The sequence below is a fragment of the Anabrus simplex genome, chromosome 6 (genome assembly GCF_040414725.1).
Source record: "Anabrus simplex isolate iqAnaSimp1 chromosome 6, ASM4041472v1, whole genome shotgun sequence".
In the NCBI taxonomy this organism is placed as follows: Eukaryota; Metazoa; Arthropoda; class Insecta; order Orthoptera; family Tettigoniidae; genus Anabrus; species Anabrus simplex.
In genome coordinates this window covers 262,661,456-262,684,243 of record NC_090270.1, presented here as the reverse complement: position 1 = coordinate 262,684,243, position 22,788 = coordinate 262,661,456, and the positions used below count along the sequence as shown (strand labels likewise).

Below are 22,788 nucleotides of genomic sequence, written 5' to 3'. Positions count from 1 at the left end.
TAGGTTAGGTAGTGTACGTACATGTTGTGAGTAAGATTGTATTAAATTGCATAGCTCTTAACGTTACCCTAGAAACGTGACGGGGAAGGCACCAAACGTATTTTTTATGTGAAGACTAGGTTAGGGAATTTTCATTGCAATGGTAGGCCCTCTTGCCTGACATCAGTCAAAATCAAGTTGGAGAATGTTCATTATAATGGCAGACTCTCACTCCCCATCTGCCTTTTTACATCCTCATAAAGAGTGACTTAGTGGTTTTCCCAACTGAAATCAACGTAGGTAATTACAATGATGCCAGTGGGAATGTCGCGATTAAAAGCAATAATATAATATGAAATACTCTATGAAATGAAAAACCACACATTTTCTCACTTTTAACGAACAGTACTACGCTGCCGATCTAACAGTCCAAAGTTCCAGAGCTGGAATGTCCAGGCCGCAGACAGCCGTGAGCCGTAAACGCTCCTGAAGGGCACGGATGGAGAATACCAGGGTAAAATCTATGCCCTTCTACAAGTTCTTCCTCCAAGCCAGAGGAGAAAACCCCTCTTGGCTGCTAATTTGGAATAAAATGTAGAATTTAATAAAAGTGAAAAGGAAGGTTTTCTTAGAAACGGCTCATTTCAGAGTTGAATTATGAGTTATTTAGTGAATTGTGTTGCTATATTTTGGAATAGGCCGAAATTTTAATTCTAGACCAGGTCGTAAGTGAGCCTCTGCCATTATTCCTTTAATTGTGCACACTGATGAATTCAATCAGCGCGTCGGAGTAGAGATCGAATAGCTGGAATGCTAATGAACCAGTGTGTTACGTACCAGCAGTATCAGAAAATGTATGGACCAGAGGAATGGTATGCTAGAGAAGAAAGTTATCTAAATCCCCTGCTATTTCCCGCAAATATCTAGGTGGTGGTGATTTTAGTTTTAAGAGGAAATATTTAGACAGGCTGTTGTACTCGGTACGCAGCACTAATTCCATCTATCGGAGATCAGTGGCAGCATAATAGACAAAGAACATCGCAACAAACAAGTCAACTTCATGTTATTGTTGATCAATTCTATGAGCTTTCGATATTGTAGGCCCTCACATTTAGTTTTTTCCGACTCCGAAATACCTCTCTTACCATAATTGGTACGGTAAAACTGAATAGAACATAAATGATCCTGAATTGAATTCTCTATTACTTTTCTTATAGAGTAGGTACTTTTCGACAGGACCAATAACATAGTTATTTAAAAATTAAATTTTAGGTTCCTTCTCCTAAACTACCATTTCATCCAGGGAGAATAAAACTGTTTGTAGCTCAGACTGTAGTTTCTTATTCTCTGACCCTATATACCGATTTTCACTAAATTCTGTTTACCCATTATCTCGTGGGTCGGCGTTGATATGGACTTAGCAATAAAAATATAAATTCATGAATATCTCTGTTGTCATAGCCGGTACTGTAAAAAGGTACAAGACATTAATGATCGGAAATTCAATTCTCTATAACTTTAGATATGCATAATTTATCGATAGGACCACTATTAACATAAATAATTGACAAATTTTAGGCCTTCCCCTACTCAACCAATTCGTTCAGCGTGAATAAAATGACTTATAGCCTAGATTGTAGTGGCTCATTTCTCGACTTTACATGCCGATTTTCATTAAATTATCTTCAGCCGTTTTCTCGTGATGCGTGTACATACATACAGACCGGCAGACACAGACAGAAATTACGGAAAGGTAAAAAGTGCATTTCCTTTTTACTGCGGACTTAACCAATACAGAAGCCCCTTTCTTTTTCATTTCTGAGCAGCTGTAACTTCTCCACTCACATATAAAATCTATATCTATAAAATTGGATGTTGGTATATTTGACGTTAATAGGCTCAAAAACTACTGGACCGATTTCGCCGAAATGTTCACAGTTTGTTCTTATTACATCTGAGGGGGGTTATGAAGTCGTTTGAACGAAATTTGATTGCTGGTTCGGCACTGGGGATGAGAAGGGGTGAAAAAGAAAATAGGGGAAGATAAGCAAACCGCAAGACAAGTGTGATCAGCGGGTTGCCTACCCAACAGTATGTGAAGATTATGATGTGTTTCTTAAAACTTATTTCTGCTTTTATTTTCTATATAATATATAATTACATTCGAAGTTCTGTCCCCATGGCACAGGGGGTGAGGTGAGAAAATGTCGCAAATTACAGAGATTACGGGTGAATGTGTGTACGTTCCAGCATAGCTCTCAACCAAATTGGATACTCATATAAGTTACTATCTGGAACAATTTCTGTAGGGGCAAGAAACCCCTAAAGGAAGGGGTGAAACTTAAAAATCCGAAAATGTCGATATTAGTGACGAATTCATAGTCTTTGGGGTGGCTGAGATGAGCTGTGACACTCTGAATGCCATTTAAGTCAAAGTTCATTCCCAATCGGTATGGTAAACATATTATGACTTACTGTTTGGGAACGAAAACTGTACGATAAGACACAGATACGGGCAGGATCGGAAATGGGGTGAAATATTCAAATCTATGTATATAAAATTGGATGTTGGTATATTTGAGATTAGTAGACTGAAAAACTACTGGACCGATTTCACTGAAATTTTAAGTTTGTTCTTATTACATCTGAAAGGGATTATGAAGGGGTTTGAACGATATATGATGGGTAATTTTATGTCATTGCAAAGCCGCACCAAGATTGACCAAGATTGAATCGACTTGCTGGACAGATTGTCTCTAGGCGACAGCATCTTACGCTATTGTTGTTGCTTGAGTCATCAGTCCATAGACTGGTTTGATGCAGCTCTCCATTCCACCCTATCCTGTGCTAAACTTTTCATTTCTACATAACTATTGCATCCTACATCTGCTCTAATCTGCTTGTCATATTCATACCTTGGTCTACCCCTACCGTTCTTACCACTTACACTTCCTTCAAAAACCAACTGAACAAGTCCTGGGTGTCTTAAGATGTGTCCTATCATTCTATCTCTTCTTCTCGTCAAATTTAGCCAAATCGATCTCCTCTCACCAATTCGATTCAGTATCTCTTCATTCGTGATTCGATCTATCCATCTCACCTTCAGCATTCTTCTGTAACACCACATTTCAAAAGCTTCTATTCTCGTTCTTTCTGAGCTAGTTATCGACCATGTTTCCCTTCCACACAATGCCACGCTCCACACGAAAGTCTTCAAAAACATCTTTCTAATTCCAATATCAATGTTTGAAGTGAGCAAATTTATTTTCTTAAGAAAGCTCTTCCTTGCTTGTGCTAGTCTGCATTTTATGTCCTCCTTACTTCTGCCATCGTTAGTTATTTTACTACTCAATTAACAATATTCATTTACTTCCGTTAAGACTTCATTTCCTAATTTAATATTTCCTGCATCACCTGCCTTCGTTCGACTGCACTCCATTACTTTTGTTTTGGACTTATTTATTTTCATCTTGTACTCCTTACCCAAGACTTCATCCATACCATTCAGGAACTTCTCGAGATCTTCTGCAGTCTCAGATAAAATAACAATATCATCGGCAAATCTCAAGGTTTTGATTTCCTCTCCTTGGACTGTGATTCCCTTTCCAGATTTCTCCTTGATTTCCTTTACTGCCTGTTCTATGTAAACAGTGAAAAGGAGAGGGGACAAACTGCAGCCTTGCCTCACTCCTTTCTGGATTGCTGCTTCTTTTTCAAAGCCCTCGATTCTTATCACTGCAGACTGATTTTTATACAGATTGTAGATAATTCTTCGTTCTCGGTATCTGATCCTTATCATCTTCAGAATCATAAATAGCTTGGTCCAATCAACATTATCGAATGCCTTTTCTAGATCTACGAATGCCATGTACGTGGGCTTGTCCTTCTTGATTCGATCCTCTAAGATCAGACGTAAAGTCAGGATTGCTTCACGTGTTCCTACATTTCTTCTGAAGCCAAATTGATCTTCTCCCAACTCAGCTTCAACTTGTTTTTCCATCCTTCTGTAAATAATACGTGTTAAAATTTTGCAGGCATGAGATACTAAACTAATGGTGCGGTAGTTTTCACACCTGTCAGCACCGGCTTTCTTAGAAATAGGTATAACAACATTCTGCCGAAAATCGGATGGGACTTCTCCTGTCTCACACATCTTGCACACTAAATGAAATAACCTTGCTATGCTGGTTTCTCCTAAGGCAGCCAGTAATTCAGAGGGAATGTCATCAATTCCAGGTGCCTTGTTCCTATTTAGGTCACTCACAGCTCTGTCAAACTCTGACCTCAAAACTGGGTCTCCCATTTCTTCAGCATCAACAGCCTCTTCATGTTCTAGAACCAAATTATCTACATCTTTACCTCTATACAACTGTTGGATATGCTCCTGCCATCTTTCTGCTTTTTCTTCTTTCCCTAGAAGTGGCTTTCCATCTGAGCTCTTAATTTTCATACACCTAGATTTCCTTTCTCCAAAGTTTTCCTTGATTTTCCTGTATGCAACATCTACCTTTCCCAGGACCATACAGCCTTCGACATCCTTGCACTTCTCCTTCAGCCATTCTTCCTTAGCTACCTTGCACTTTCTATCCATTTGATTCTTTAATCGCCTGTATTCTTTTCTGTCCTCTTCGTTTCTAGCATTCTTGTATTTTCGTCGTTCATCAATCAGGTCTAGTATCTCCTGAGTTATCCACTGATTCTTATATGATCTTTTCTTCCCTCCTAACATTTCTTCAGCAGCCCTGCTGACTTCATTTTTCATGAGTCTCCACTCTTCCTCTATAGTCTTTCCTTCAGCATTTTCATTTAGTCCTTTTGCAACATGTTCCTTGAAACAATCCCTCACACTCTTTTCTTTCAACTTGTCTAGATCCCATCTTTTTGCAGTCTTTCCTTTCTTCAATTTCTTCAACTTCAGATGGCATTTCATGACCAACAAGTTGTGGTCAGAGTCCACGTCTGCTCCTGGGAAGGTTTTGCAGTCCAACACCTGGTTTCTGAATCTCTGCCTAATCATAATGAAGTCTATTTGATACCTTCCAGTGTCTCCAGGTCTCGTCCACGTATACAGCCGTCGTTTGTGGTGTTTGAACCAAGTATTGGCAAGGACTAAATTATGGTCAGTGCAGAATTCAACCAACCGACTTCCTCTTTCGTTCCTTTGTCCCAATCCAAATTCTCCTACTGTACTACCTTCTCTTCCTTGGCCTACCACAGCATTCCAGTCTCCCATCACAATTAGATTCTCGTCACCTTTTACATATTGTATTAAATCTTCTATCTCCTCATATATTCTTTCGATTTCTTCATCATCCGCTGAACTAGTAGGCATATAGACCTGCACGACTGTGGTGGGCATTGGTTTGGTGTCTATCTTGACGACAATAATTCTTTCACTATGCTGGTCATAGTAGCTTACCCGCTGCCCTATTTTCTTATTCATTATTAAAGCAACTCCTGCATTTCCCCTGTTAGATTTTGTGTTGATAATTCGGTAGTCGCCCGACCAAAAATCTTGTTCTTCCTGCCAACGTACTTCACTTATACCAACTGCATCTAACTTTAGCCTATCCATCTCGCTTTTCAGATTCTCTAACCTACCACAACGATTCAAACTTCTAACATTCCACGCTCCGACTCGCAGAATGTCAGTATCCATCTTCCTGATGATCGCCCCCTCTCGTGTAGTCCCCACCCGGAGATCCGAATGGGGGACTAGTTTACCTCCGGAATATTTTACCCGGGAGGAAGCCATCATCAGTACATCATTCATACAGAGGGAGCTGCATGTCCTCGGGAGGTAGTTACGGCTGTAGTTTCCCGTTGCTTTCAGCCGTGTAGCAGTATCAACACAGCTAAGCCATGTTGAGTATTATTACAAGGCCGTATCAGTCAATCATCTAGACTGCCGCCCTTGCAACTAACGAAAGGCTGCTACCCCCCTTTCGATGAACCATTCGTTAGTCTGGTCTCTCAACAGATACCCATCCGATATGGTTGCACCTGCGGCTCGGCTATCTGCATCACTGGGACACGCAATCCTCCCCACCGCGGCAAGGTCACATGGTTCGCAGAGGAGGTCTTACGCTATAGCATATTTAAATGTAATTTGGATGCGCTGTAAGAAATCTGACTTGAATGAGCTAATGGTAGTACAAAATAGAGCTGTTACAAATATACTTAATCTTCCCTACTTAACGCCAATAAAATATCTATACCTAAGTGCTAAAATACCACCCCTAAGCATGAGTAGGTACACAATTCAATACATCTGTACTCATGTATAAAATAAAACATATTTATACACCACAACACTACATATACTCTGAATTCTGACAACCATCCATATAGTACTAGGCACGCAAATGACTTTGCCTTATACAATGTTCGTTCTTATAAATACAGTATAACAGCTTGAAGTTCTCTGCAATCCAATTGTTTAATAACATCCCTGTGGAGGTAAAAACAGCACCAACCTTGGCAAAATTCAAACAAAGAGTCAAGCATTATTTTTGGGAAAGGTACAGTGCTGTTTAAATCAAAATATCAGTTGTCATTTAAGTCATTCTCCCAAAGAATCTTGCAAACTGTCTGGAACTATTCTTGTAACTCTGCAACTTTTATGTTATGTAAATGTAAATACTCTGTAATCTGGTCTTGTACCACTGCAACTCTGTGTTATGTATACAGTATGTACTGCAAATACTCTGTAATCAATTCTTGTACGTCTGCAACTTTTATGTTATGTAATTGTAAATAATCTGAAATCTATTCTTGTACTGCTGCAACTCTTATGTTATGCAAATTAAAAGACTCTGTAATCTATTCTTATACCTCTGCAACTTTCATGTTATGTAAATGTAAACACAGTCAGAAATGATTCTCTGTAATCCTCATACTGATGATGTAGGCCTACATATTTTATATTGTGCCCTACTGCACTTTAAAGTTCCGTCCAGGCGAAAGCCGGTCTCGAACACAGAGTACAGTAGTGAAAGAACTCTCACAGACGTGAGCTGGTGCACATAGTCTTACCTGAACACAGTCCTCTTCATTCAGCCGGTAAGCGCTCTTCTCAGGTATAACATGGGTATAACGGGGCAACATAAAGATAAAACACTAGGACATGTGCCTACTCAGGTAAGAATTCGCTAAATCAAATAAAATAAAATATCGTACAGAAAACATCGCTGCATTAAAAGTTTAACAAATAGGGATTTATTACACAAAATTGAATTATTTACAAATGAAAGAGCTTTTCAATATGATAGGGTAAAATGATGCTGAGCCGATGACAACCAGTTCACTGCCTTCACGAAACAGCTGTACTGCAACAAGCATGTTACAATAGTGTAAGTAACGAAGTATAGAAAGATGGATATCTGCTTAACTACTCGTAAACAGTGATTCCCATAAAATTTACAATGCCTCGCGCCGTCGAACCCCGGTGCAAACAAAAATCACCACAAAATTTACAATGACCTGACTCGGTCACGAACCCTAGTCCCATGACGTGTAAGGCGTCAAAGATACCTATGCAAACAATATAAAAGGACACAATCAACATATACATGGGTGTCAGTATAAAACGGGTCAGTGTTAAAATTTTACGTAAAACAAATAGGACATAAAAAAAAAGATCTCTCCCTGCTTTCAAAACATGAAGGTCGTTTCTTCCCCCCTGGCACACTTGACAAACTGCAGACGACAATAACCAACTCACAAGCCTGTGACGTCAAGCTCAACGACCTCCACCCTCACCACTTCACTTGCGGCAGCCCCTAATTTATGAGCTCAAATGGGCGACAGGCTAAATTCTCGCCTTTCAAAAGAACACCTCACGTAATCAGCTAATAAAGCCCTCTTTTAAATATACCTGGGCTATCTGCCCTCGTCTCAATATCTCCAGTAATCTCGCTAATCTTACTTATGCCTTTCATGGGCTAAATCCTGGTGCTACAAAAACACTAATCATTAAGCGATCGTCACGTGGCCATACTAGGCATTTCCAAACTATATTCAATAAACTTTCAATTGTTGGGCTCTCTCATGTCAACTGCAAATCTTACTTCTGCCTCTCATGGGCTCAAATCTCTTAAATATTCGGACTCGCTCGCTCTATCAGTGAATCTGGGTGAATTACTGGTCACGTCTTGGTCACAACTATACACATCTACGTCTGCAGAAACAAATGCCTAAATGCAATCTAATAAAAGTACCTATCGGTTAGACTAACCTCCTATGACCAAATGAGTTCGATCAGACCCTTACAAATACACGTACGTTATAATGACACAATCAAAATGAAATATGAACACGCTAACAAGGACTCTACACATAACATCTACCTTAAAGTACGGGGTTCGAGTTTGAGGCCTACCTCTAAATTACAAGGAAAATTTTCCTACCACAACAAATCTGCGGACTGACAACCCCCATATTCCTATCTAAATTTAAATGACATGCTTGAAACAGAATTGGAAAGCTCTGACCTTATTTATCGGGACATAACGGAGCGGCCATCCCTGTGGACCACTGGATCTACCACATCATGATAGACTGCGGAGCTGGCAGCAGATACTGTTGACCACTTGGAGACATTCTTGCTTGTGTGGCGTCTTCGTACAGCTCCCTCTGTAGTTGGTAGGTGTCCCCTTCGATGTCGTGCTGATCAGGTGCTCCCAATGTTCCTGGATCGATGCCCGTTGTCGTGTTGGCTTCAGCTCCTGGTTGTGGCTTCTTTGCAATGATGATGTCAAACACTCGTTCTGACTTGATGCTGGGGTAATTCCTCGCAGATCTAGCTGTACTCTTCGTCTGTGCTGCTCGAAGACAAAGCGTTGTTCTCAGTACCGACACGCAGTATGACGACTCGTTCAAGCAGTCTTCTTGTCCACGAATGACTCTGATATGCCAGGCGGCCTTATTTTATAATCCCGGATAGCGTCATCAAGCCGCTTGGTCGCGTGCAATCCGCGCGCGCCCGCGAAATTTTTTTTCCCGCACTAAGTATATCATGAGCTCAAATTAACGAATGCATTAATGAATGCAGCCCTAATGCATATCAACATAAAGCAGAAATTATACAGGTTGCAATTCTTGTCTCAAATCCAATGCAACTCCTCCGTAACCAAAGATATTAATTTAATTCCTTCTTCCCTCCTCATATACGTTTTGCCGGGATCTGGGAAGCGTCCCCAATCTTCATCAAGAGGCTTGGCTTGGGACATAACTCCTTTTAATGGGTTTCTGGAGATTTCTCATCATGACGCTCGCACACACTTCACACAAGAACGCTTCTTCTGGACTTCTTTATGACCTTTACTGTAATACCCTGGCTTCGTGGGTGGCCTTGTGTGATTCCAATATCCAATACTAAAATTAATCCAATTGCCCCAATGAACAGGATGGTTCATAGCCCCCCGTGAACGACAAAATAAAATTTTGCTAAGAATTTTATTTTCCTAAATGCTGAGATCATCTTCTCATTGCAATCATATATGCTGTCAATATTCACAACTTCATGGCACGGGACTATCTTCAGTTACAGCCATGATAGCCTCCCTATCCTTCCTAACTTGGTAATATGCATCAAGCAGAGCTAGAAATCTCCGGTGGTTACTCTCGCAGTCTTGACACTCCGTTTCTTCGCGCCGCTCAGATAGCTGTTTCTGGTTTCCTGGAGATATCATATTTACTTCTTCTTCTTCTTCACCATCGGGTCCTTCTGGTTGTTCTTCTTCGACGTCATGTTCATCTTCTTCCGGAATGACAACCTCCTCTCTGGCAATATCTTCGGTGTCTTCCTCCTCGCGTTCTTCTTCCTCTTCTTCGCCTCCTTCTTCTTCTTCTTCTTCCTCCTGATTGTCTAATTGATATTGGCCTGGTTGGAAAAAGGGCTTAAGATTTGATGAGTTAAAGACCTTAGTCACAGTAGCGTCCAAGCTTTGTACCTTGTATGAGTTATTCTCATAACTATGAATTATTCTATACGGTCCAGTGTATAGCTCAGCGAACTTATGGTAGTATCTCTCCGTAAGGTTCGAGACAGTGGGTGTCTTAACTAACACCAACTCGCCCACTTGTCTTCCGGACTAATCTTTGCTTCTTCGATTTTACTCGGCAATAGTTCCAAAAAATTTTCTTTCTCCCGCTGTTCTTCCAATTCGGATACCATAATTTCGAACTCCGGGATAATTTCTTCGTGATCCTGTAGCCACCTTTCTGACTCAAGTTCTTCCGTCTGCATGTCCATTGTCCAAATACGTTCACCGGGTTGGTAATCCTGGTTCTTGTTTAACTCTACTCGTTCCTGGTTACCATTTAATTTCAACTGGATAGAGTTTGTACCCATGTCAATAACAGCTTCGTATTCTCTTAAGAAATCGGCTCCTAATATAAGATTGTATTCCATTTTAGGAAGCACAATACATGGATGGGACACCAGTAAATCTCCAATCTGGATGTCAAGTAGTACCTGCTCCTTACAGGACGATACTTTGTCAGGTATAATACCCTTAATTTTGACCTTTGAAATTGGTATGGACGGGATACGAACTCTGCTTTGAATTTCCGAAACTAAGGCCTGTGATACGACACTGACTGTGACTCCAGTGTCCGCCAGACAGCGTACGTTTAAATCGTGAATTCTCGTATAAATTACAGGTAATTCTTTCGGTCGGGGCAAGTTACTTTTATTAGGATCCTCTAGTAGATCATTAGGAGTGATAACCCAATTATGAATAGCTATAGTCATCCAACCAGCATCCTCGCGAAATATTCTATCTCCTGGCACTAAATTTCTCGTTTTTTTTATTCTCCCTCTCGATCTCGGCAAAGCTGGGTGCATTTGGGTTGAGACCCTTCTGCCTGGTTCCATTATGAAATTCTTGGTATGCCAAGCTCGCAGCTCCAGGAGAGTTGGCAGCACTGTGAGTTCGGATTGCTTCCTGCCATGTGTCGCGTGTTGACATATCCCCTGATTCTCTTCCTCTCGAGTGGTAGGCGCCTTCTTGTCTCTCACCATTTCTCGGGCGCAGTGAACTCTCCCTAGGCCTGTCATATCTCGCTCGGTTCCCATTCCACCGCTGGCTGTTACTTCTGGGGTTGTAACGTTCACCGTCTCGTCTCCAGTACGGCCCGTCATTCCGCCGCTGTTCGAATGAATTTCTTCGGCGTTCTTGCCCTCTCCATCGGTCCGGTTCCTCCTGCCACCTGCTCCATCTTCGAGGTCGCCAGTTCGTATCTCCTCTGGGTTTAGGATTTTCTTCATCTCGTTCCCTCCGGGTAGGCGTTTGAGTGCCGGTGGCTTCTTTCTCCTATCTGCTGTTCTGCCTGTACGTTCACATTATGGACAGTCTCTATGGCCCGTATACGTGGCTGATGCAGTGCAGACGTCTGGTCCCAGAGCCTAAGCATTTCTTCCGCGGCCACCGCCGTCGTAACATTTGCCGCGACAAGAGCCCTCTGCACCTCTACAGGCAGCTGTCTGATAATGGTTGTGACGATTTCCATCTTTTCGGGCTGATGATCTAGCTCTTGCAAACGTAAATATTGGGAAATGAAGAACTCGCTTAGTCTAGTGGGAGTACTATTCGCATATCTTCGTGCGTAGAGCTCCATTCTCAGCGCCAACTGATGCCCCTGATTCCAGAATTTATTCAGGAATGCCCGTTTAAACTCATCATAATTCTTAAATGACTGCCCAAACGCCTTTAACCAGACTCCAGCAATCCCTCCAAGATACTTTTCTGCCGTGCGTAGTCTGCGCTCAGGTGGTATCTGGCCTTCGTCCATGTAGGTCTCTAACTCTTTAAGGAATGAACGGGGCGTGACCTATCCATTCCCCTCAAATTTCTTCGGTTTCTCCTCGGGTGCCCTCATCCAATGGTAACCCGGGAAAACACTGTCCTGGCTGAATAGGGTTGAATTTCCTATCCTTGGCTTAGCCCTAAATGATTCTCCTAGTATCTCATGTCCCTCTTCCTGACTTTCATTCAGGCTGTCATCTCCATACTGGCGTTCCATCGGGCTATGAGTCCTACTCAGCTTCCGCTTCTTTACTCCGTTGTCTTCCTCAATTTTTAATTGATCCAACTTATCACGCATATTCTCCATTTCATGTTCTAACCCTAGTATACGTTTCTCAGTTGTCCGTTGTTCCTGCTCACGGCACTTTTTCAAACCCTGGACCTCCGCGCTGATTTCCTTCCTAGTTTGTTGTAAATCCAATTCGAGTCCAGCAATTTTAGCCTTATTTTTCTCGGTCGTCCTTTCATATTTGTCTACCACTTCTTGAGTCCTAGCCTCTAGTTTTTCTTCTATTTTGACTAGTTCTTCTTGAGTATAGTCCATACGGACTACTAATGCCCCCAGGTTTTCTCTAAATGTTCCTAGTTCGGACTGGGTCTCCTTATCTTTTTCTTCCATCCGCTGACTCAACTTCTCGGTCGTGGTGACACAGCACAGCCGTACATTCTCTATTTTGGTATCTAATTCTGCTATGGTTTCCCTAGTCGCTTCATTTTCAGAGGCCAATTGCTCCAAACGAATGCTAGTGTGTTCCTTTAGCTCAGTTATTTGGTTAGCTACCCGTGTTTCGGTGAATACTAATTGTTCGGTCACCCTTTCTTCGGACTCCGCGAATTTTTCCGTAAGTTGCTCGGTTAAGTGTTCTTTAAGTCCCGTCACTTGCTCCGAGTTCCTAATTTCCTGCTCTTTAAATTGTGCACTGACTTGGTCGTTCAAACGCTCACCGTTCTGAACCAATAGCTCACTATTCCTAATCACTTGTTCGTTCAAACGTTCACCTATATCCTCCCTAAGTTCCTCTTTAAGCGCCACAAATTGTTCTTTCATCTGCTCGCTGAGTTGCCTCAGCACCTCTCCTATGTCTACCGACATTCAACTCACTTGTCATAAAGTCCGGCGGGAAAAACCGCTCCGTATGTCCTCGATTAAATTTCAAATACTATAAATTTCCTACACTTTCTAATTTATCAAAATGTTCCTACTGCTAAACTCTCGAACTTTCAAAGCCTAAATTGGCTACCTCAATCTAATATCATGTCATTCAAACATAGGGTAACCGTCAGCACAGCACTATGATACAAAATATATATACAACACAAACAAAAAATTCTCCAACAGAAGGTCATAAAAACAGCAAATCTACAACATGCAAAAATCCGTTATGTCCCGATAAATAAGGTCAGAGCTTTCCAATTCTGTTTCAAGCATGTCATTTAAATTTAGATAGGAATTTGGGGGCCGTCAGTCCACAGATTTGTTGTGGTAGGAAAATTTTCCTTGTAATTTGGAGCTAGGCCTCAAACTCGAACCCCGTACTTTAAGGTAGATGTTATTTGTAGAGTCGTGTTAGCGTGTTCATATTTCATTTTAATTGTGTCATTATAACGTACGTGTATTTGTAAGGGTCTGATCGAACTCATTTGCTCATAGGAGGTTAGTCTAACCGATAGGTACTTTTATTAGATCGCATTTAGGCATTTGTTTCTGCAGACGTAGATGTGTATAGTTGTGACCAAGACGTGACCAGTAATTCACCTAGATTCACTGATAGAGCGAGCGAGTCCGAATATTTAAGAGATTTGAGCCCATGAGAGGCAGAAGTAAGATTTGCAGTTGACATGAGAGAGCCCAACAATTGAGAGTTTATTGAATATATTTTGGAAATGCCTAGTATGGCCATGTGACGATCGCTTAATGATTAGTGTTTTTGTAGCACCAGGATTTAGCCCATGAAAGGCATAAGTAAGATTAGCGAGATTGCTGGAGATATTGAGACGAGGGCAGATAGCCCAGGTATATTTAAAAGAGGGCTTTAGCAGCTGATTACGTGAGGTGTTCTTTTGAAAGGCGAGAATTTAGCCTGTCGCCCATTTGAGCTCATAAATTAGGGGCTGCCGCAAGTGAAGTGGTGAGGGTGGAGGTCGTTGAGCTTGACGTCACAGGCTTGTGAGTTGGTTATTGTCGTCTGCAGTTTGTCAAGTGTGCCAGGGGGGAAGAAACGACCTTCATGTTTTGAAAGCAGGGAGAGATCTTTTTTTTTATGTCCTATTTGTTTTACGTAAAATTTTAACACTGACCCGTTTTATACTGACACCCATGTATATGTTGATTGTGTCCTTTTATATTGTTTGCATAGGTATCTTTGACGCCTTACACGTCATGGGACTAGGATTCGTGACCGAGTCAGGTCATTGTAAATTTTGTGGTGATTTTTGTTTGCACCGGAGTTCGACGGCGCGAGGCATTGTAAATTTTATGGGAATCACTGTTTATGAGTAGTTAAGCAGATATCCATCTTTCTATACTTCGTTACTTACACTATTGTAACATGCTTGTTGCAGTACAGCTGTTTCGTGAAGGCAGTGAACTGGTTGTCATCGGCTCAGCATCATTTTACCCTATCATATTGAAAAGCTCTTTCATTTGTAAATAATTCAATTTTGTGTAATAAATCCCTATTTGTTAAACTTTGAATGCAGCGATGTTTTCTGTCCGATATTTTATTTTATTTGATGTAGCGAATTCCTACCTGAGTAGGCACATGTCCTAGTGTTTTTATCTTTATGTTGCCCCGTTATACCCATGTTATTCCTGAGAAGAGCGCTTACCGGCTGAATGAAGAGGACTGTGTTCAGGTAAGACTATGTGCACCAGCTCACGTCTGTGAGAGTTCTTTCACTACTGTACTCTGGGTTCGAGACCGGCTTTCGCCTGGACGGAACTTTAAAGTGCAGTAGGGCACAATATATTGAATGTGTTTATGTGCTCAACTGTTTACTAATAATCTTACATATCAAAATATAGTTTGTGTATATAAGTGCCCGCCAGTATGTAATGTCCTGTACAATTCCTATGAATGAGCCTGCAGGCTCATTGGAATTGAAATAAATAAATAATGAATGAATGAATCGTGTAATCCGATTATAAATGCTGTATAGAGGATGATGGGAACACGCTGCCATGTTTTATAAAGGACCTTTCTTGATAAGAGATTCATTCTTATGCCTGTTATTTGGAAATTGCAATCCAACATTCCGTGATCGAGATGTACTTTCAAGTCATAGGACCAACTTTGATTGGTCTGCCCAGTTTGAAGAATGTAGCTGTGTATTAGATGTGTACAATATTTAAGAAACTGGGAAAAATATAGAATATCAACAGTAGAACGACAGGAGTTATCACCCTCTCCTAACGAATAGCAACTGGGGGTTACCAACTAGCAAAGGCGAGTCTATGTAATCCATCTACCCTATATAAAAATGTCATTGTACATGGGTAGGTATCGGGGTGGGGGGATATAAAAATGGGGTCACTGAGATGAATAGCAACACTCCAGATTTTTTAAAGTAAAAGTTAAGCCTTATTTGAGGGAGTTAGATATAAAAGTAATCGAACACACAGTGTCGAATCCATAGATCTCAGGGTCACTGAGATGAATAGTGACACTCCAGAATTTTTTTAAGTGCAAGTTCAGTCCCCTTAGTGGTAGGGGTGAGTGAAATATAGAACTAATCGAAAATAGTGTCGAATCCATAGTTTTCGGCATCGCTGAGATGAACAGTGACACTCCGGATTTTTTTATCCCTTAGTGTTGGGGCGCAATGGGGGATGAGATACAAAAATAATTGAAAATAATGTCGAATCCATAGTTTTCGGGGTCGCCGAGATTAATAGTGACACTCTGGATTTTTTAATGTCCAAGTTCAGCGCCCTTCGGGATGTGGGATTAAGGGGTAGTGTAATACAAAAATAATCAAAAATAGTGTCGAATCCATAGTTTGCAGGGTCGCTGAGATGAAGAGTGACACTCCGGGTGTTTTATAAGCCCAAGTTCATCCCTCTGTGTGGTGGGGTGAGAGTGGCGAGTGAGATACAAAAGTAATCGAAAAGTGTGTCAAATCCAAAGTTTAATAGGTCACTGGGATGAATAGTGACACTTCAGATTTTAAAGTCCAAGTTTATACCCCTTTGGTATAGGGGTGAGAAATGGTGAAAAAATAAATTTACCAAAATGACCGAGATTATGGATGTATGTGTGCATTTTCCAGCGTAGCTGTCAAGTAAATTTGGTACAAATATTACTTACTATCTGTGAAAAATGCTGTTGGGGCAATACACCCCTAGAAACCCCAGGGAATGGGGTGAAATATAAATATAACTAAAACTACCGATATTAGTCTCGAACCATACTTTTCAGGACTACTGGAGTGATTTCTACCAAACTTGGTACACATATGACTTACTACCAGGAGACTAGCACGTGGGGTTAAGAAACCTCTAGCACCCTAGAGGGGTGAGATAAAAATCGGACATTGTGTCGAATCCCACATTTTTCGGGGTCGCTGTGATTAATAGTGACACTCAGAATTTTTTTACAGTCCAAGTTAAGCCCCTTTGGCATAGGGGTTCAGAAAGTTAAAAAAGAAGATTTGTCCAAAATAACCGAGATAATGGACGTATGTACGTTCCAGCGTACGTATCAACCAAAACTGGTATGAGTTACTATCTGGAAGAAGTACTGTTTGCAGTAAGACACTCCTAGAGCCACTAAGAGAGGGGGTGAAATATATATATATGCCGGCCCCGTGGTGTAGGGGTAGCGTGCCTGCCTCTCACCCGGAGGCCCCGGGTTCGATTCCCGGCCAGGTCAGGGATTTTTACCTGGACCTGAGGGCTGGTTCGAGGTCCACTCAGCCTACGTGACTAGAATTGAGGAGTTATCTGACGGTGAGATAGCGGTCCCGGTCTAGAAAGCCAAGAATAACGGTCGAGAGGATTCGTCCTGCTGACCACACGACACCTCGTAATCTGCAGGCCTTCGGGCTGAGCAGCGGTCGCTTGGTAGGCCAAGGCCCTTCAAGGGCTGCAGTGCCATGGGGTTTGGTTTGGTTTATATATATATATATTTGTGTCGAATCTGTAGTTTTTGGGGACACTGAGATGAACTGTGACATTCTGCATTTTTTTTTTTTTTTGTTATTCGCTTTATGTTGCACCGTCACAGGTAGGTCTTATGGCGACGATGGGAGAGAAAAGGCCTAGGAATGGGAAAGAAACGGCCGTGACCTTAATTAAGGTACAGCCCCAGCATTTCCCTGGTGTGAAAATGGGGAAACCACGGAAAGCCATCTTCAGGGCTGCCGACAGTGGGGTTCGAACCCGCTATCTCCCGGATTGAAGCTCACAGCTGTGCGCCCCTAACCGCACGGCCAGTTCGCCTAGTATGACCGAGTTTAAGGACGTAGGTGTGTATGTTATAGCAAACTCTCAACCATACTTGGTACTCATGTCACTATCTGGAATATTTTTGTTACAACTTGCTTTACGTCACACCGACACAGATAAGTCTTTTGGCGACGATGGTATAGGAAAGGCCTACGTGTGTGAAGGAATGGGCCGTGGTCTTTATTAAGGTACAGTCCCAGCATTTGCCTGGTGTGAAAATGGGAAACCACGGAAAATCATTTTCAGGGCTGCCGACAGTGGAGCTCGAACCCACCATCTCCCAGTTGCAAGCTCACAGCCACGCGCCCCGAACCGCACGGCCAAATCGCTTGGTAAAAAAATACTATGGGGATAAGATACCCCTAGCAACCCTAGGAGTAGGCGTGAATTACAGAAAGGGCGGGGAAATATAAAAATATAATAGACAACGATAAATATTGATGTACAGTCCATAGTTTTTGGCATCGCTGAGGTGAATAATGACAATTAGGATGTCGTTGAAGTCCATGTTCAGCCCCCATCTGCATGGAGATGAAAAGGGGTGGAAAAGAAAATGTCCAAAATGACCCAAATTACGAATGTATGTGTGTTTCTCCCAGCACAGCCCTCGTACAAAATTGGTATACACATAACTTACTGTTATGACACTGTGGATGATTAAGTCATATTCCAACCGCAATCAATCTGGATTTTGGGAAGGGCTGAAAATTAATGTAAAAATAACAAAGATTATGGATGTGTATGTGATATGTTCCAGAATAGCTCTCAACGGAACTTGGTACACATATACGTAGGTGCTTTGAAAAGTTCTCGGAATGTACTAGAATCAAGTATCTTACCTCGGTGGAACTGCTTTTATTTTTCAACATAGTCTCCCTGTAGACTAATGCATTTGGTCCAGCGATGTTCCAAAGCCTTGATCACATCTCGAAAATGAGATTCCTCCAGGCCTGCAAAACACCTCTCCAATTCGGCTGTCAGTTATTTCCTTGTAGAAAATCTCCGTCCACCCAGGAAAATTTTCAGCTTGGGGAATAGACGAAAGTCTGATGGTGCCAAATCAGGTGGATGTGGCAACAATTCGTACCCGGGTTCATGAAGTTTTGCCATGGCAATAACACTTGTGTGCAGCGGAGCGTTGTCTTGATGAAAGATAACCTTTTTCCTTGCCAAACCAGGCCTTGTTTCGCGTATCTTTTCCTGTAGTTGGTCTAGGAGGTTTGCATAGTATTGCCCCGTAATTGTTTGGCCAGTAGGAAGATAATCTATTAGCAGAATGCCTTTTGCATCCCAGAAAACTGAGGCCATGACCTTTCCGGCCGAACGCACTGCCTTTGCTTTCTTTGGTGGTGGTGAATCAGCATGTTTCCACTGCTTTGACTGCTGTTTTGTCTCTGGGGTATAGTAGTGGACCCAAGTTTCATCTGTAGTCACAAACCGGCGCAAAAAATCTTGTTGGTTGCACTGAAAACGGGCCAGCCTTTGTTCGAACATTTCCACTCTGGTGCGTTTATTGTCCAATGTCAAGAGCCGCGGCACACATCTTGCGGATAATTTTTTCATACCCAATTCTTCGGTTAAAATATAATATACCCCTTTAGAAGACATCCCTACAGCTTCAGCAATCTCCCGCTCTTTCAGTTGACGATCCTCCATGACCATTTTATGCACTTTTGCGATAAATTCTGGGGTCGTAACACTTTTTGGCCGTCCACTACGCGGATCATCATCCAAGCTCTCCCGACCAAATTTAAACTCGCTGGTCCACTTAGCAACAGTTGAAAATGAAGGAGCAGAGTCCCCCAGTGTGTTCTGAAAGTCGGCATGAATTTCCTTTGCTTTCATACCTTTCTTTACAAAGTATTTAATCAATGCTCGAATCTCAGTTTTTTCCATTGTCACAAATCACTACGCGGGAACAACAACAAAGAGTCGTCATTACCACACTCCTGCAGCTAGAGCACTGACGCGCCATGTGTTCACACACAAAGGATGTGTGATTATTCCGCGGGAACCTCGTTGCTCTAGCACTACCATCTAGCGGTGATTCCGAGAACTTTTTAAACTGTCCTCGTATGACTTACCATCGGAAAAAAGAAACTATGTAGATGAAACATCCCAACCTCCGCTGGTGTTGTGGAATGGTAGTGAATGGCAAGTAAATATAATGGAATATAAGCGATATTAATGCTATAGAAGGAACGGTAAATGGAATAAGACAAAGAGGACGGAGATGATGTCAGATGCTGGACAATATCAGGATAGAATACAAGTATGAGGAAACAAAGAGGGTGGCAATAGACAGGATTGCGTGGAGAGCTACAATGTGAAGACCTGCCATATGACAGAACACTGATGATGATGATGATGATGATGAATGTCGAATTCATTGCTTATATGTTGCTGAGATGAATTGACGCTCTGGATGCCGTTTAAGTCCATGTTCAGCCTCCAGTGAGAGGGACTTAAAAGTAAATAGTCTAAAATGACCGAGATTCTATCACTTCCACCGATTTTGGGGTCGCAAGGTTCATTTGCGAGTCTCAAGGACATCTGAAATTGTGTACATCATATCTATAATGTGACGGGTAAATACATATAGTTGTCACTTATTATTTTTTTGAAAGGATCAAATACTTCCTAGTCAATTTGAGCTTCCACAACGACACAATTTTACTCGCGAATTAAATAATCTAAAACTTGAAATCAAATGCATGTAAATAACTCTAAAACTACCCATTATATATCATAAAATCGACGTCTCATAAAGGAATTCTATTTAAAAAAATCACTTCACACATAACTAAAGAGTAGTACAAATCTCAGGCAAACATTCAAAAACGATCCGGGCTACGTCGAGTACTACAGCTAGTATTAACATATTCATGAAATAAAATATTCAAACGTACTCACACTTAGTTCTTACCTGATTACTTACACATACAATATTTGATGGGTGCTAGCTACAACTCAATGCAGCAATAATAGAATGAGAGTCTTGAATATCTCTAGGGTGTAGGGTAATAAGCTTACTTAGACAGCATAAAATATAGATTCTACGAAAAGGAGATTGTTGTTTTATTTCCCCATTAAATTTGAGGTTAACTAATTCTACCACTGAAATAAAACGATAAATTAATTTGATGTTGAACAAAATATATTCTTTAAATTATGTCTAAAAATAGTAAGACTTGCTGCGATAAAACAGATGAGAATATAAAATTATGACATTACAACTGAAAGAAACTAGGCATTAAATTTGAATTACACTTGACTGGATATTTAAAAATTATACAAGATATTTATCCCTTACTGTTCACTTGACTGTACCTTCAACACTTTGAGTGTAATTACAACGTGTTTGCCATTATAATTAATATTTTACATTGAAAGTGACGCTCAGCAGGGGGACATCTGCTATTGTAATCATTACTCTCCAAATCGACTTTGGCTGGCAGTAGGAATAGGATCCTTCTCCAACTCTTTTGTAACTAGCATTAGTAAGGAGGGACTACCGTTGTAATTAATAATTCCCTTCTCGACTTGACTGGCAGAAGTCAAGGGAGCATGCAATTTTGTTCAAAACTCCCCTAACCGATTGTGTTTGGGAGTAGGCAAGTGTGCCCGCCATTATAAACAAATTTACCCATCTAAAATGTGACTGGCATTAGGCATAGTGGCCTTGCTATTATAATGGAAACTCACCAACTTGGTGTGACTGTCGTTAAGAAAAGGGGCCTGTCAATAACTCAATTTTGACTGGCAGTAGGGAAGGTGCCTGCTATTATAATAAAAACTTCTCAACTGTAATCTAGCTGGAAGTAGGAAAGGATGCCTGCCATTGTAACGAAAACTCCCCAAATCGATTGTGACCGTGCAGTAGGTAATGCGGCCTCCCATTATAATGAAAACTTACATACTCAATTGTGAATGGCAGTAGGCAAGTGAGCCTGCCATTATCATCACAACTCCACAACTCGCACTTTACATTGGAAACAACGTATGGGAACAGCCCCCCCCCCTGCTGTTTCTTCATAACGCTAAGAGCCATGGAATTTGAAAAAATCTTATTCACTGCATGTACAGAAATTTACTTCAATATCTGTATACAGTGTAGAATACCATAGCAAAGCATGGGTACATTTGCTAGTAGTAACATAAAAATACTGTAATTTAATAAATAACTCAGGTTACATCAAAATGACAAATAATGAAGTCCATAAAAATGTTTTATTTTTGTTCAGGCTCCTTTGGTGCTAATGAGGTTGACGATTTGGCAACTCCGGCTACAGTAGACGTACTAAATCCTATAAGCCGCTAATAAATACTGGGCTGCCGCCAGAGAGTAGTGGTGTGAGGCAAGGTCATCAAGTTTTGTCCCCAAGTATATATCACTGCCCTCTGTAATTTTCATGATACATAATGTTGCATCGATGTAACATTGGGAGTTCCTCGGTGGAATATAATGATTATATTGTATTTACTGCATTTTGTATTCATTTAGTATCCAAACAGTTACCCCCCAGCACATTGGCCATGCGATTAGGGGTGCGCAGCTTTGATCTTGAATTCGGGAGAGAGAGGGTTCAAACCCAACTGTCGGCAGTCCTGGTTTTCTGTGATTTCCCATTTTCACACCAGGCAAATGCTGGGGCTGTACCTTAAAATAAGGCCATGGCCGCTTCCTTCCAACTCCTAACCCTTTCCTATCCCATCGTCACCATAAGAGCTAACTCTGTTGGTGCAACGTAAAACCAGTTGTAAAAAAAGAAAAAAGTTACAACTTTATCAGTGACGAGAAAATTTTATCATATGACTCATGGAATTTTAAAAACAACCTCAGTGTAGATCAACCTAGCATTTTTTGCACATCTACATTTGATAGTCTCTTATACATGCTACACCTTCTCCTTGGATTTACTTCATAGGGAATCTCGGCTGCCAGGAAAATGAGTATAAGTCAGAAAATGTTCAAAATAAGATAAATCCATAGTGTATGTCCTGGAAGCAATTTCAATCTTTGGTCTAAGTAGTATAAGTCAGAAATGAACTATATGTACAGTATTTCATTTGGTCCTAACAGTACAAGTAAACATATAAATATATATGTCTAAGGGAGAAGAGTACAAGTAATTTTCTGACTTATACACGTTTTCCCTGGTAGTCTAGATTTATAATATGATAGTTCCTGCTGTGGAGGGGTTAAATCATTACATTGTATTAGGACCTATATATTTTGATATATATTGCATTAATTCTCAAGTAGTTCTTGCCAATAAACTCCTACGAGCACCAAGAAAAACATGAGACTTTTCTCTGTATCAATAAATTCACACACATGCTCAAGTCTTACCTTAAAAACCACTTCTAAATTCAGGCTTAACCAGTTTCTCCTCAGCATCTTTTGGCAAAATAATGAGGAACATACTCCAGGAAAATTGTTGTTAGGAAACTGCAGTAGAACCATTACACACAGGTAAGACAAATATTTATGCTTTAGATTACCATTACAGTCAAGGATACTACTATATTTTATGACATGCAACACAAGTC

General features: G+C 41.1%; 1 protein-coding gene across 1 annotated transcript in view; it reads right to left on the bottom strand.

Moving 5' to 3' along the window:
- Positions 1 to 22,649, bottom strand: part of LOC136876421 (putative 3-methyladenine DNA glycosylase) — a 98,169-nt gene extending 75,520 nt beyond the window's left edge. Inside the window, exon 1 of the mRNA XM_067150387.2 lies at positions 22,589 to 22,649. The gene's annotated coding sequence lies outside the window, so the exon portion shown is untranslated. The remainder of the gene's footprint in view (positions 1 to 22,588) is intronic.
- Positions 22,650 to 22,788: the final 139 nt, after the last annotated feature.